The sequence below is a fragment of the Schistocerca cancellata genome, chromosome 5, assembly GCF_023864275.1.
Source record: "Schistocerca cancellata isolate TAMUIC-IGC-003103 chromosome 5, iqSchCanc2.1, whole genome shotgun sequence".
NCBI classification, from domain to species: Eukaryota; Metazoa; Arthropoda; class Insecta; order Orthoptera; family Acrididae; genus Schistocerca; species Schistocerca cancellata.
The window spans coordinates 429,761,719-429,778,836 of record NC_064630.1 but is presented as its reverse complement, the minus strand read 5'-3'; positions in this window follow the sequence as shown (position 1 = coordinate 429,778,836).

Sequence of the window (17,118 nt, the reverse complement as noted above, 5' to 3'; positions counted from 1 at the left end):
TTGTACGGGTGCTCTTGAGGGAGTCGGCTCTCGCCTTTCGGTCGCAGTAAGTTACAAGACTGAGCTCTCGCTGCTCTGGACAGCCTGCCTTCCGTTGGCTGTCTAATATACTTTCATTTAATTGTAACTGTTTGATGAAGTGGCTGAAGTTTCGACTTCAAGGTAACTTTCCGAGTACAGTTGTCAATTGAGCGTTCTGCATACAAGCGTCCGTCTTGAACAGTTTTGGCTAAAGTTGACTGTATCGCAATTACTATGTGACTTCGCTTGTTAAAATCAATCACTGTACGGTCAGTGATTGTGTAGCGAGCCTTCTTCATCTCCCTCAGAGGCGTATTTGGGTTGCTAGGAAGTCTTTAGTCTGGAACAACCAGACCAGGATAATTTGTTTCAGGCTATACTAGCGACATTATCATCACCACGACGGGACGTCGAAGCAACCAGCCATCGCCTCCGGTATGCTAGATCGTGTCCCTGCAGTTAAGAAGACAGCTTGGTAATATATGTCCGCAGCACTGGAAGATTAGGGAATTTAGCTATGTGACAACCAGAACTCAGCAGAGCGCGCCTGTTCCCGTCTTTTCTAACGTGGTTCTGTCTTGGGTGTTCATTGTCTGAGTTCTCATTACAGGTAGCAGCAATTAATGTTGGGTTGGCCAGGTGTTTCTCTTAAGATCTGAGTTGCAAGGAATTGGTTCCACATACCACTTGATCATAAATATCACAATCTAGTTTATGGACAACTTCACCTTCACAGCATTTATTTGAGTATCCAATTTCACGTATTGTAAATGTTTGATGTGTTTTGCTTATTATTTTGAGTTTAGTCATAATAAATCTAATTGTTATTTTGGACAGAACTTTCATTCTGTTGATCAGTAGAGCAACCCTTTCATTTCTCACTACGTTAATGAAACTTTACTTTATCAAATTAATTTCTATCAAATTAAATTACTGCAGGTGCCAAACTCTTTTCTACTCCACTTGCAGGGTTGATTACCGTCAGTTCGCGTTTCTTCTTTATCCATGTGCAACAGCAAAAGTCGGAGTTAGTAGAGGGGGAGGCCTTAAAGCATCATTTTCATATGAAGATTGTAGGAGAATTAAGTGTTAAATACATTGCTAGCCCCGGCACCTTGCAAAGTTAGTGTGCTTTATTTATTTCGCTTGGGAAACTGACTCAATTATCCATCCTAATTACTTAATTAATCACAAAGATCGCTCCTAATTTCACAACTATATGCAGAGCACTGCACAAGAATGGCTTAAAATCGCAAAAACTAACTATCCCATACAACTGGTCTTATCCGGCTTGTAAAATAAAATTCCAATACCACTCGAAACTGACGCAAATATCCATCCTAATTACATAATAAATCACAAAGATCGGTCCTAATTACACAACTATATGCATAGCGCTGCACAAGGACGGCTCAAATCGCAAAAACTAACTATAGCATACGACTTGTGTTTCCTCTTGGGGAAAAAATTCGCGATACCACACCAAACTTACTCAAATATCTATTCTAATTACGTAATTAATCAAAAATATCCGCCATAATTATACAACTATATGCATAGCACTGCCCAAGAACGGCAGTACTCCGCAAAAACTGAAAAACTGACAACTAGTCTCATCCTGCTGGGAAAAAAAGGTCGAAACCAGCGACAGAAACACTCAGACTCTACACCTACAAGTTAGGGGGAAAAACGTTCAACCGACTAGATCCTGGTGAGTTTAAAAAACGTGTATTCCCTGCAAGCATATAGCATCCATCCTTTTTTGACATCAGATTTCACTACACATGCCTACCAAAAAAAAGTCGCCCTAACCGAAGCCAATACACACTATCACAGCTGATGGAGAAAAAAGCATCACAGTACCAGGGGGAAATCAGACCCGCCAGGGTAGCCGAGAGCGCTAACGCGCTGCTTCCTGGACTCGGGCAGACGCGCCGAGCCAGCCGGAGTGGCCGAGCGGTTGTAGGCACTACAGTCTGGATCCGAGCGACCGCTCCGGTCGCAGGTTCGAATCCTGCCTCGGACATGGATGTGTGTGCTGTCCTTAGGTTAGTTAGGTTTAAGTAGTTCTATGTTCTAGGCGACTGATGACCTCAGAAATTAAGTCGCATAGTGCTCAGAGCCATTTTAGACGCGCCGACCCCGGATCGAATCCGCCCAGCGGATTAACGACGAGGGCCGGTGTGCCTGCCAGCCTGGATGTGGCTTTTAGCCGGTTTCCCACATCCCGCTAGGTGAATACCTGGCTGGTCCCCACGTTCCGCCTCAGTGACACACGTCGCAGAAATTTGGAACATTTCCGCACTATTTCACGTGGGACACTAGACACAGACAGTTGGGGTACATTGATTCGTGGGGGTACGGGGTGGCAGCAGGAAGGGCATCCGGCCATCCCTAAAACTAACATTGCCAATTCTGTTGTAACCACGTAGCCGTCCCTAATGGCTACAAAGAACTGCTGTCACAGGTCCCCAGCGCCTCTTCCGTCCATAATAAATGTCCTCTTTCCACGAAAACAGACAAAGTACAGTTTGATTTAGTTTTATGAGTGTAGTTTTTTCATGTTCGACAGAGAAAATTGTCCCATCTGCGAAGACATTTACGTGGAAATCGATATTTCCACTCGCTAACACAGTTTGTGATTAAGCAGATTCTATATCACCCCCTATAATTTACGAAGTCAAATATGGTTTTTCTCATATCTAGAGAACTGGCAAACGTGTCTTCCACCTGCTAGATGCACACAGCACAATCGATCTCCTCTCAACTATACAAAGAAGTCAAATGCGAAGAAGCAGTCAACCGAACAATTTACATTATAGGGGAATAATGGCCCAGCACAAACACACGTCCATATTGAATCTTGTCAAATTTCCACATAATCACGAATCCAGCCCAACACATACTAAGCATTAGTTCGCTATTTGGTCGTCTAGAGGACTACACAGTTAAGTCAACTACATTCCTGCTTTGAAACAGCCCTCTTCATTTGGACGGTCCCCACTGTTGGTGGGAAATGTGAATCATTCCGACCACAGGCCACGCTTAGACAGAATCATCCTACGAAATCGACCACGTATGTATATTTGATCATTATACTTACAATTAAAATATTACGATTGTGGTTTCAGTTGAATCACATTCGACAACGAGCGAAGTATCGGTAATACACCCTGCTGACAGCTGTGACTCTGGAAATAGAAATATCTCTACCATTCTTATGACTTTGCTATCACAGTATTCCATGTCAAATCAATACCTTTCTAAAGGCAACAGTGATGAATCTAAATGGAATTTTTATATTTTATGAAGTTGCCAAGACTGTTATTAGTTATAGTTCATTACTGATAACATGATGTAATATCTTTAAAATTTTATTTATTTTTTGTTTATTTTTTGGTAGCAAAGATGTGATGATTCTGGGATAACTGCTAAGTAAGAAGTCAATAAAGTAGTTAAGCAGGCCAAGTGGCATGTGTTCTTGGTGATTTAAAATTAGACTAAATATCGTCAAGCAACATCTTTTGTGAACTGCCGCAAATATTACGTTACAGCAATTATGTTTGGTGACCCCGACATGATAATAAGAAAATATGACGACAAATGGGAGCGGTTGCGAAGATCGCCTGGAAGCAAACAAGGTTAGCATCAAAATTCCGCCCTTTTGGAGTGAAAACCCCGAAATCTTCTATCAAGTAGAAGCACAGTTCAGCATTTGCAAGATAGTCACAGAAGAAACTAAATTTAACCACCTAGTGTCACAGTTAGAACCAAAATACATCGTGAATATTTGGGACACAGATGCGAATAAATATTCGTTGGCTAAGGAATGTCTATTGAATATTTTGAAAGAAAGTGAAGATAAGCGTATTAAGACATTAGTTACTGGAATTGATTTGGGAGACCAAAAACCTAGTCAGTTATTACGCAAAATGCAAGCTTTGGCAGGTGTAGATGTACCAGAAAAAGTGCTAAAGACACTTTGGCTAGAAAAACTTCCGGATTCTATAAGGAACAGTCTAATTGACAGTGACGAGGGACTCGAAAAGGTGGCTATAATGGCTGATAGAATAACAGAAATAAATCCCTGTAACGAATTGTTCGTCACAAGAAGTGGTGCTTGTAGCCAACAGGATGTTTCGATAACCATGAGTGACTTGATGACAAGAATTTTGGGGCTAGAGCAACAAATGGCCGCGCTGTCAACTGGTTAGCGAGGCAGGTCTCGTAACAGAAGCTGTAAGCATCAATGTAAAATAGGTCGTAGTAAGTCTGGAAATAAATACAACCCCAAGGGCAAGTACTGTTATTGCCACTTTCGCTTTGGCCAGAACTGCAAGCCTGAAAAATACACAACTACATGTAGCTGGACCGAAAAGGCAAACACGACCCAGCAGCTGAATTAGCGGCAAGTTCTGCTGCCCAAGTCCATTGCCGCAAAACCCGCTTATTTGTAACTGACAAAAAAACGGGATTGCAATTTTTAGTCGACAGTGGGGCGAATGTTTCTGTAATTCCAGCTCACGCAAATGTTAATGGTGAGTCACCTTATAAATTGTATGCTGCAAATGGTACCGAAATTCCTACATACGAAATCGAACTTCGTACTATTGATCTGGGACTGCGACGTCAATTTCAATGGCCATTTATAGTTGCGAAGATCAATAAAGGTATATTGGGTGCCGATTTTTTGAATAAATTTCAATTATTAGTAGATGTCCATAATAAAAGATTAATAGATGATGTAACCAAGCTCAATGCTGAGGGTAAAGTTATGTCAAACTCAGAGGAAAACGTCCTGAGCACCATGAGTCAAAACACAAAATATACAGATCTACTGTTACAGTATCCAGACATAGCAAAACCTAATTTGGTATCTAGCGAAATTAAACATGATGTCAAACACTATATTACTATATTTTCTAAGGCAAGATAATTAGACCCAAAGCGCATGGCGATGGCAAAACAAGAATTTAAATTCATGTTAGACAGTGGCATCATTAGACCATCTAAATCTGCATGGGGAAGTCCTCTCCATATTGTGCATAAGAAGGATGGCTTAATACGTCCATGTGGAGATTATAGATGGTTAAATGAAAGAACAATTCCAGACCGTTATCCTGTACCTAGAATAGAAGATTTCAATTGCATTCTTCAAGGCAAAAACATATTTTCTAAAATCGATCTCTATGAGGCCTATTATCAAATACCTGTTGCTGAAGAAGATAAGCACAAAACACCTGTAATCACACCATTCGGACTGTATGAATTTAATGTCATGAGCTTTGGCCTGCAGAATGCACCTTCAATTCCAGCGATTCATTAATGAAGTTATGTTTGGGCTAGATTTTGTTCCCTTACCTCGATGACATTTTCATCGCCTCATCCAGTATTGAAGAACACCGAACACACCTGAAACTAGTCCTGGAGCGATTGTCTAATTATGGACTTCGATTCAACATATCAAAATCAACCTTAGGAGTAAATGAAATTGAATTCCTGAGGTACTGGATAACATCAGAGGGATCCCGTTCACTACCTGAGAAAGTGCAAACAATTTTAGAGTATAAGTTACCTGACAAACTGCATGAGCTCCACAGATTTCTTGGCATTGTCAACTACTACCGTCGCTACCTTAAAGATGTGGCACAGACTCAAGCTGTTTTGCACGACTAGGCAATCTTAAGGGAGCAAGCAGCTGCAGCAGCAAGTCGTATACTCCTAGCTCACTCATTTGTTACATAGTTTAATTCTTAATTTCTTTGCGTGTTTTTGGTACTTGCATTGTTTAATTCATAAATTTCGGGCGTATTATAGTATTTGAGAGTTGTAGCATCGCATTTTAGTACCTGAATAGTGTAAATTCGCGTAGTCGTCTGTCATCTGTTTTTGTTTTGAACGGCCAGTGTCGGTTGGTCACAGTCAGTGTGCTCCCTGCCGCCGTTGGATAAGCAGCTGCAGCAGCAAGTCGTATACTCCTAGCTCACTCATTTGTTACATAGTTTAATTCTTAATTTCTTTGCGTGTTTTTGGTACTTGCATTGTTTAATTCATAAATTTCGGGCGTATTATAGTATTTGAGAGTTGTAGCATCACGTTTTAGTACTCGAATAGTGTTAAATCGCGTAGTCTCCTTCCGCCGCCGAGCAGTGTGTCAGCAGTGCACAAGTGGCAGCATTACTGCATTTACTAGGCAATCTTGTATTTTAATAACCGCTTCAATTTTGTGTCGTTTTGTTTGCGCTCTCTGTAGATTAGTTCAGACGTTCTTTGCACAAGTTTTTAGCATGGATAGGGACTGCAACTGCTGTGTTCGGATGCAGGCTGAGTTGGCATCCCTTCGCTCCCAGCTTCAGGCAGTGTTGGCTTCGGTCACACAGCTTGAGGCTGTTGCCAATGGGCATCACTGTGGGGGTCCGGATGGGGGTTTGTCGGGGACGGCCAGCTCGTCCCACGCATCCCCCGATCGGACTACGACTGTGGTTGCCCGGGATACTGCCCGCATTGAGGCTGATCCCTCACCTGTGGTAGAGTGGGAGGTCGTCTCAAGGTGTGGCAGGGGGCGAAAGACATTCCGGAGGGCTGAACGGAAGGCCTCTCCAGTTTGTCTGACGAACCGGTTTCAGGCTCTGTCTCAGGCTGATACTGATCTTCAGCCTGACATGGCTGCTTGTCCTGTTCCAGAGGTTGCCCCTCAGTCTGCAAGATCCGGGCAGTCGCAGAGGGTGGGCTTACTGGTAGTTGGGAGCTCCAACGTCAGGCGCGTAATGGGGCCCCTTAGGGATATGGCAGCAAGTGAGGGGAAGAAAACCAAAGTGCACTCCGTGTGCATACCGGGGGGAGTCATTCCAGATGTGGAAAGGGTCCTTCCGGATGCCATGAAGGGTACAGGGTGCACCCATCTGCAGGTGGTCGCTCATGTCGGCACCAATGATGTGTGTCGCTATGGATCGGAGGAAATCCTCTCTGGCTTCCGGCGGCTATCTGATTTGGTGAAGACTGCCAGTCTCGCTAGCGGGATGAAAGCAGAGCTCACCATCTGCAGCATCGTCGACAGGACTGACTGCGGACCTTTGGTACAGAGCCGAGTGGAGGGTCTGAATCAGAGGTTGAGACGGTTCTGCGACCATGTGGGCTGCAGATTCCTCGACTTGCGCCATAGGGTGGTGGGGTTTCGGGTTCCGCTGGATAGGTCAGGAGTCCACTACACGCAACAAGCGGCTACACGGGTAGCAGGGGTTGTGTGGCGTGGGCTGGGCGGTTTTTTAGGTTAGATGGCCTCGGGCAAGTGCAGAAAGGGCAACAGCCTCAACGGGTGCGGGGCAAAGTCAGGACATGCGGGGACCAAGCAGCAATCGGTATTGTAATTGTAAACTGTCGAAGCTGCGTTGGTAAAGTACCGGAACTTCAAGCGCTGATAGAAAGCACCGAAGCTGAAATCGTTATAGGTACAGAAAGCTGGCTGAAGCCAGAGATAAATTCTGCCGAAATTTTTACAAAGGCACAGACGGTGTTTAGAAAGGATAGATTGCATGCAACCGGTGGTGGAGTGTTCGTCGCTGTTAGTAGTAGTTTATCCTGTAGTGAAGTAGAAGTGGATAGTTCCTGTGAATTATTATGGGTGGAGGTTACACTCAACAACCGAGCTAGGTTAATAATTGGCTCCTTTTACCGACCCCCCGACTCAGCAGCATTAGTGGCAGAACAACTGAGAGAAAATTTGGAATACATTTCACATAAATTTTCTCAGCATGTTATGGTCTTAGGTGGAGATTTCAATTTACCAGATATAGACTGGGACACTCAGATGTTTAGGACGGGTGGTAGGGACAGAGCATCGAGTGACATTATACTGAGTGCACTATCCGAAAATTACCTCGAGCAATTAAACAGAGAACCGACTCGTGGAGATAACATCTTGGACCTACTGATAACAAACAGACCCGAACTTTTCGACTCTGTAAGTGCAGAACAGGGAATCAGTGATCATAAGGCCGTTGCAGCATCCCTGAATATGGAAGTTAATAGGAATATAAAAAAAGGGAGGAAGGTTTATCTGTTTAGCAAGAGTAATAGAAGGCAGATTTCAGACTACCTAACAGATCAAAACGAAAATTTCTGTTCCGACACTGACAATGTTGAGTGTTTATGGAAAAAGTTCAAGGCAATCGTAAAATGCGTTTTAGACAGGTACGTGCCGAGCAAAACTGTGAGGGACGGGAAAAACCCACCGTGGTACAACAACAAAGTTAGGAAACTACTGCGAAAGCAAAGAGAGCTTCACTCCAAGTTTAAACGCAGCCAAAACCTCTCAGACAAACAGAAGCTAAACGATGTCAAAGTTAGCGTAAGGAGGGCTATGCGTGAAGCGTTCAGTGAATTCGAAAGTAAAATACTAGGTACCGACTTGACAGAAAATCCTAGGAAGTTCTGGTCTTACGTTAAATCAGTAAGTGGCTCGAAACATCATGTCCAGACACTCCGGGATGATGATGGCATTGAAACAGAGGATGACAAGCGTAATGCTGAAATACTAAACACCTTTTTCCAAAGCTGTTTCACAGAGGAAGACCGCACTGCAGTTCCTTCTCTAAATCCTCGCACCAACGAAAAAATGGCTGACATTGAAATAAGTGTCCAAGGAATAGAAAAGCAACTGGAATCACTCAACAGAGGAAAGTCCACTGGACCTGACGGGATACCAATTCGATTCTACACAGAGTATGCGAAAGAACTTGCCCCCCTTCTAACAGCCATGTACCGCAAGTCTCTAGAGGAACAGAACGTTCCAAATGATTGGAAAAGAGCACAGGTAGTCCCAGTCTTCAAGAAGGGTTGTCGAGCAGATACGCAAAACTATAGACCTATCTCTCTGACGTCGATCTGTTGTAGAATTTTAGAACATGTCTTTTGCTCGAGTATCATGTCGTTTTTGGAAACTCAGAATCTACTATGTAGGAATCAACATGGATTCCGGAAACAGCGATCGTGTGAGACCCAACTCGCTTTATTTGTTCATGAGACCCAGAAAACATTAGATACAGGCTCCCAGGTAGATGCTATTTTTCTTGACTTCCGGAAGGCGTTCGATACAGTTCCGCACTGTCGCCTGATAAACAAAGTAAGAGCCTACGGAATATCAGACCAGCTGTGTGGCTGGATTGAAGAGTTTTTAGCAAACAGAACACAGCATGTTGTTCTCAATGGAGAGACATCTACAGACGTTAAAGTAACCTCTGGCGTGCCACAGGGGAGTGTTATGGGACCATTGCTTTTCACAATATATATAAATGACCTAGTAGATAGTGTCGGAAGTTCCATGCGGCTTTTCGCGGATGATGCTGTACAATACAGAGAAGTTTCAGCATTAGAAAATTGTAGCGAAATGCAGGAAGATCTGCAGCGGATAGGCACTTGGTGCAGGGAGTGGCAACTGACCCTTAACATAGACAAATGTAATGTATTGCGAATACATAGAAAGAAGGATCCTTTATTGTATGATTATATGATAGCGGAACAAACACTGGTAGCAGTTACTTCTGTAAAATATCTGGGAGTATGCGTGCGGAACGATTTGAAGTGGAATGATCATATAAAATTAATTGTTGGTAAGGCGGGTACCAGGTTGAGATTCATTGGGAGAGTCCTTAGAAAATGTAGTCCATCAACAAAGGAGGTGGCTTACAAAACACTCGTTCGACCTATACTTGAGTATTGCTCATCAGTGTGGGATCCGTACCAGATCGGGTTGACGGAGGAGATAGAGAAGATCCAAAGAAGAGCGGCGCGTTTCGTCACAGGGTTATTTGGTAACCGTGACAGCGTTACGGAGATGTTTAACAAACTCAAGTGGCAGACTCTGCAAGAGAGGCGCTCTGCATCGCGGTGTAGCTTGCTCGCCAGGTTTCGAGAGGGTGCGTTTCTGGATGAGGTATCGAATATATTGCTTCCCCCTACTTATACCTCCCGAGGAGATCACGAATGTAAAATTAGAGAGATTAGAGCGCGCACAGAGGCTTTCAGACAGTCGTTCTTCCCGCGAACCATATGCGACTGGAACAGGAAAGGGAGTTAATGACAGTGGCACGTAAAGTGCCCTCCGCCACACACCGTTGGGTGGCTTGCGGAGTATAAATGTAGATGTAGATGTAGATAATAGACAAATTCAGTGGACTGAAGAAGCAAAGAAAATGTTTGAGAAATCCAAACAAGATATAGCAAATGCTACATTATTGGCTTTTCCTAACTCAGAGTTACCCCTAGCATTATGTACAGACACATCAGATATTGCTGTTGTTTCTGTGCTCCAGCAACTGGAAAATGGAAATTGGAGATCTGTTGCATTCTTTTCACAGAAACTGAGTAAATCACAGAAGGGTTACATTACCTATGACCGAGAATTATTGGGAATTTACCTTTCTGTAAAAAAGTTTAAGCATTTACTGGAAGGAAGATACTTCATAATCTTCACTGATCATAAGCCACTCACATTTGCTTTGAAGCAAAACAATGAGAAGGCAGCTTCTCGACAGATGAGTTAGTTGCAGTACGTTTCACAATTTTCGACCGATATTCGTCATATCAGTGGCCATGACAATATTGTTGCAGATGCCCTATCCAGAGTTGATGAAGTAGTAATACTGGACTATGATGAAATTGCCAAAAACCAGCAACAAGATCAAGAACTACAAGAACTCCAAACAGGGAACAACTCCTTAAACTTCAAGTCATATCAACTTCCATCAGGGAAAACATTGTGGTGTGACACATCCACTGCAAATATCAGACCTTATATTCCTCAACCTTTTCGTTATCAAATATTTCTTCATTTTCATGGTTTAGCTCATCCTGGCATAAAAACAACAGTGAAACTGTTGAGTAGCAGAGCCATTTGGTCAAACATTAAAAGTGATGTTCGACAGTGGACTAAATTCTGTGTCAGTCGTCAGAAAACCAAGGTCACTCGCCACACAAAATCACCGCTAGAGAAGTTTGAAGAACCTGATGAATGTTTCAGTGTTGTACACATTGACCTCATCGGACCTTTTCCTCCTTCTAATGGCATGACTTATTGTTTAACTTGTACTGACCGTTTCACATCTTAGTTGGAAGTCATACCACTTGAAGATATTTCAGCTAAAAAAGTGGCAACAGCCTTCTACCAGCACTGGATTGCAAGATTTGGTGTACTATCACAGGTAATCACTGACCAAGGAACACAGTTTAGATCGCAGTTGTTTAATAATTTTGACGTAGTATGTGGAATGAAAATTCAGCACACAACGCCATATCATCCTCAATGCAATGGTAAAATTGAGCGACTACATAGAACTCTGAAGTCTGCAATCAAGGCCCATAACAGTTCTAATTGGACAAAAATTCTGCCTACTGTTCTATTGGGATTGCGCACTGCAGTGCGAGAAACATCGAACCATTCCATTGCACAGATGTTATGTGGAAAAACTATAAGACTTCCTGGTGAATTTTTTGAAGAGCCCACTACAAAGATTGACTTTGATTCATTTGCATCTAATTTGCAAAAGCAAATGCTTCATCTGCACAAAGCAAAGCAAGATCAGTATTTGTTCCAAAAGATCTGCAAACCTGTTCCCATGTCTTCCTGAAATGTGAGAGGGTTAGAAAACCATTAAAACCTACATATGATGGTCCCTTTCCTGTCACTTCAAGACATGAAAATTAAAAGGAAGTGCAAACACATAAATGTGTCAGTGGACAGACTTAAACCAGCTTATCTCCTGCAAAAAAAATGGGAATCAGAGAAGGAACTTCCAAACTTTTCCAAGGACACTGAACCAAAACATCTCACAGAGGAACCATCTGGAAATATCAGAGTGTCGAAGTCAGGACGGATTATAAGGTTCCCACCTCGATTCATAGAGCAGTTGTCTCTGTGGAGAATTAATCAAATATCATACCAGACATTGTAAAAAGTTTTTGTAATTATTTTGTATCATATCTTTTGTCATTCCAATATGTTTTTTAATTGTTTTATGTTAATGTTGTGCTGATTATTTTAAGAAAATTCCTTCATCATCATATATTAATTTGTAACCATGTTACTGGTGGGGGAGTAGTGTAAAGGCAACAGTGATGAATCTAAATGGAATTTTTATATTTTATGAAGTTGCCAAGTCTGTTAATAGTTATAGTTCATTGCTGATAACATAATGTAATATCTTTAAAATTTTGTTTATTTTTTGTTTATTTTTTGGTAGCAAAGATGTGATGATTCAGGGATAGCTGCTAAGTAAGAAGTCAATAAAGACGTTAAGCAGGCCAAGTGGCGTGTGTTCTTGGTGATTTAAAATTAGACTAAATATCGTCAAGCAACATCTTTTGGGAACTGCCGCAAATATTACGTTACAGCAATTATACCTTCCTTACGACTGGACATAGTCATCTCCTTTACACATGTCAGAGCACAAACACATATTTTATAAACCTGATGCTCATGACGAACCTACCACTAAGTATAATACATTCTCAATAACTGACTGCTGACGATACGAAATAATACTGACCGAAAATCAATGATTGGCGGGCATGTCTCATAATGTCTCATAAGCTTTTCTTTCGAGTGATACCACTGTGTCTTAGAAAGAGAGGCGTAATCGTCTTACAAACCATCAAATGTTAAAAAGCACACAACCGTATTACCATCGCAAGTGGTATTGGTTTTAAAGGTGCATACAATTACCCATGTCAAAAGCTATACTCGCTTTATAAATCGTGGTACGACATTACCTCTGAATGAGGTGCTTTTTGCCGAGACAAATACTGTGACACTGAATATAGTGGATGGTGGCTGGGATTTGGAAACAAATCCTTCCATTCGAGCACATACCTGCGTAGCATACTATGGAGAAGTCCTTTATTGATTAGAACTTCTAATGAATCATATTTCTAGCACTCTCAAATCTCGAAACGAGTCACCTTTCTCGAACCTAACTGCTACAGTAAAATTCTACCCTCGTTTTAGGTAGCCCCCGCCCCCCCAAGCATCTTGTAACTGCTACCATTTCTCCAGCTTTACGCATGTGATCGTTCCAATTTAAGTCGGAAATGAATTGGAGTCGGGGAAAATATATCTACCACATTCTGCAACCCATCTAGAAACAGGCTGTGCTGCGTTACTGTGACACAACTGTGTTTCGACTTTCGATGGAAATGGGAACTGCGAGAAGGACAACGATTTTAGCTACTGCACTGTCGTGCATTCCCAAACTACATACAAGTACTATAGATCCGTGTCCATTCACATCTATCTTCCCAACAAGCTATCTTCGTTATTCTGTACTATCCAAGAGAGAAAAATTACCAACTATTAAAGCTCCACTAAGTTCATCTGATCGAGAACTCTCTCCTCACTTATATCGAAAACAAATACTGCATGCATGCAGACATCGATCACATGTGCCGATCCTATTAAATATACAGATTTTGATCAACTACACAGACGAGTTTAAAGTTTCATCACATGCACTGTAGGAGGATGATCGTATCCTGAGGACTATTCTGTAAGTCGCAAGAGACGTGCCCTGTGACCATGTCTCGTTGTTTGAAACATTGTTTTTTTCTGCTCTAATACGCCTTGTACACCGCCAAACATTTTGGTTTTCTGCCACGACTTCGAGGTCTGTGTCAGATTCTAAACTGACGTTAACACGTTCTGATCCACGCCCTCTCGCAGAAAACTAGACCTCAGATGGTGATGCAATTGACGTCAGCTGATGAAGCGACTGACGTCATTCAAGATGGGTGGCATGATGCCAGATGATGACGCGATTGACGTCATTCAAGAAAGGCGGAAAGTGCTAAGCCCCTCTGCCAAGTTCCCCTGACGGGAAGTTTGAATTTTGGAGGGAAGGTAGGTCAATTGGGCTACCTCTAAACGTCGCACGGTGTAAATCATGTTGTCACTGCTGTTGCTATAACACACCACACACACTGGATGATTTTAAATAAACGTCAGTTACCACGTGAGGAAATTGGAAGAGTGGTAACCAACAGCGTGCCAGTCGACAGATGGGATGGAAAAGACACTGCCAATGTACTGATATAACAAACATTACTGTTGATTGTTTGAACAATTTTAGTAATTTTACAGTAATTTCAACACAGAACAATGATGTGACAGTATGTGTCCCAATTACAGTATCGTAGCTAAATCAACCCTTCTCCACTTTGCGAGTACCATTGCGAATGTGGATGGATGACTGTGCAGTATGTCGATTCATTGCTAATTCTCGAACACATACATCATCAAAGTATATCAGACAGTGCTCTACATATTTCTAACACCTCGAGCATAGTGCTTAATTTATGATCTATTTCCATGCTGATGGAAATCACAGAGCATTCTCGCTGTCTTAGGGTAAAATTAGAGACTGAAAGATTCCCCTCACACTGTCATTGACCAACTCATCCTGCAGCACTGGTACCTATTTAATCTCCAACCGACCAGAAGTAGACCGCTACATATCACGTCTGGTGAATGGATGGAGCGTGCAGAGTTCTCGCCCATCCAAGTGCGCAAGATTTCTCGAGATGCGCCCATGTCGAGGAGGTTAGCACTCCTTATCGATGTATAGTAACAGATTTGAAAGTGTTGTGATGTAATAGCAGATGGCTAAGAAGAATAAGAAGTGGGTGATTTTTATGTGCGATGGAGCTCCAGATGGATGGAGTTCGAAGCATTTTTCCGTAAATCAACCAAGCTATGAATTTTAAAGAATTACTCCAGAGTCTAAGATCAGTATCTGGAAGGTACTGTTAAGAGAGAACACAAACACATGCGCTCCTAAGGCTACAATGTTCTGCACTTAAAAACGGCCTTTGATGTTAGATCGCTTGAGTTTCCGACCTATTAGTCGTATGGAATGTAGTGCTGTTAATATTCCAATGTAAGAAATATATTTCAACCGCATGACATACATCCTTCTTCCCAATTTCTCTACGATAAGCTATGTCATCGAATGGTAAAACGAAAAAAATACTTTCTTAAAATATTGGCTCTGTGTGATACAGGCACAATATAGCTTTCCAGAGATGTACAGCGTCCACTGGTCACATCCGATCACGGTTCAGAAATTATATTATGGTTCAAATGGCTCTGAGCACTATGGGACTTAACATCTATGGTCATCAGTCCCCTAGAACTTAGAACTACTTAAACCTAACTAACCTAAGGACGTCACACAACACCCAGTCATCACGAGGCAGAGAAAATCCGTGACCCCGCCGGGAATCGAACCCGGGAACTCGGGCGCGGGAAGCGAGAACGCTATCGCACGACCACAAGCTGCGGACAAAATTATATTATGCCTGTATCGGCCCTATATATAATGATCGTTAGTAACAGAGAATATCTCTTACAAGGAAACAGATATACGCATGGCAGCAGCGTCCGAAATGTGAAAATTACGTCATTCCGCGACTAATTCTGTAAACAGCACACACGTATACATGGGGATTGCAGTACCTCACAATCACCAGAACCTATCGCTAACTTAGTTGTGAAGCTGTAGTCTCGATTTTACACCCAACATGCGACAGGGGGGGGGGGGGGGGGGGGGGGGGATGGAGTACATCGCAAAAATCAAAGTTCGTGTAAAGGAATGTGTCACGTTTGATCACACACATGAGATGGAACTCTTCTGATGGCCGACAGGTTCATCGTTAACGATCACAAGTAGACACTGCTTTAAATCATATGCAGAACACATGGCTGTACACGAGTCGAACGGAGGCTATGTCATGCGACTGATGCATCCTGACAGTGGAAAAACTGACCAGCAGCAACTTCTCCCTGTCTAGAATGCATCATCAGTCTAGCATTAAATCGTACCTCGCTACAGCTCCGACCCAGTCGATCATTCTCTGTTATCCTTTAAAGCAGATGCATGTAAGTTTAGAGGCGGATGGTTCTCTGTCTTCCTGGAAAGCGTCAAATACAGCACTCAACTCGCATGTATCACTGATACCTTACTAGACATACAGTATAATGCTACCTTGATGGAAACAAGTTCACTGCTTCCCCGATTCCCTTCGCTTCCATGTCGTCGGATTCCTCTTGCTGCCACATACTTATTTCCATATACAAATTGTTCTGCGCATTTCGGTGTATATTCGGTTAATTTATACCTATTCCCCTCATCATCCCATAATTAAGGGACCAGAAGCCTCTTGCTGCAGGTAAACTAGCGACTACAATATAAGTGACAAGCTGAATAAGAGGTCACACCACGCCTATAATACACTTTATCTTTCAGATTTATATGGTAAGTAGAGAGGCACACATGACATTAAATGAGGTTGTGATAGTACGACTACACACTAAAGTAAATGAATACAGGCTGAATATATGTAAGATGTATTAGTGACCATCGAATCATTGTACACTTATCTATAAAGATTTAGTTATAAGTTAGTATTAAGTTTTTTTCTTCCAAGGAACGATGCATCAATTCGTCCTAAAGTGGATAAAGATAAATACTTGTCGAGTGTGAGGTAGCATATAAACAAAAGAAAGGGCCGCACCACAAGTAAATGTAGTTGTAAGTTTATGATATATATGAATGTGGTAGTGTGAAAATATGTGTAGAAGAAAGTAGATAGAATATGTATGTTCTGGACCAACTGCCAAAATCAGCTATTTAAACCCTATTTTATGGCTATTTTTAGACCATTTTACATCGAAATCAGCTATTGTTCATATTTTTACAATGATACAACCACACAATTAGGGAAATGCCAAAATGAGACACTTTTATAATTTTTAACTGTTGATAGCAATGAAAAATATATACATATATAAAACTACTAATAATAATGTTTATATAGTAAATATAATATATAACAACTAATAATTATGTACATATTCATATATACAATTACAAATAATTATGTTTATATAATATATATATATATACAATATTTACAATAAACTATAATGTCCAAGTGGTAATTTATTTATTCCGTCATTCAGAATGTGTCTTTTATCATCATTTCCACTTAATGCTATTTTATTTAATTTCACTGTATATATTTCATGTTTATAGCTTCTAATTAAATTCA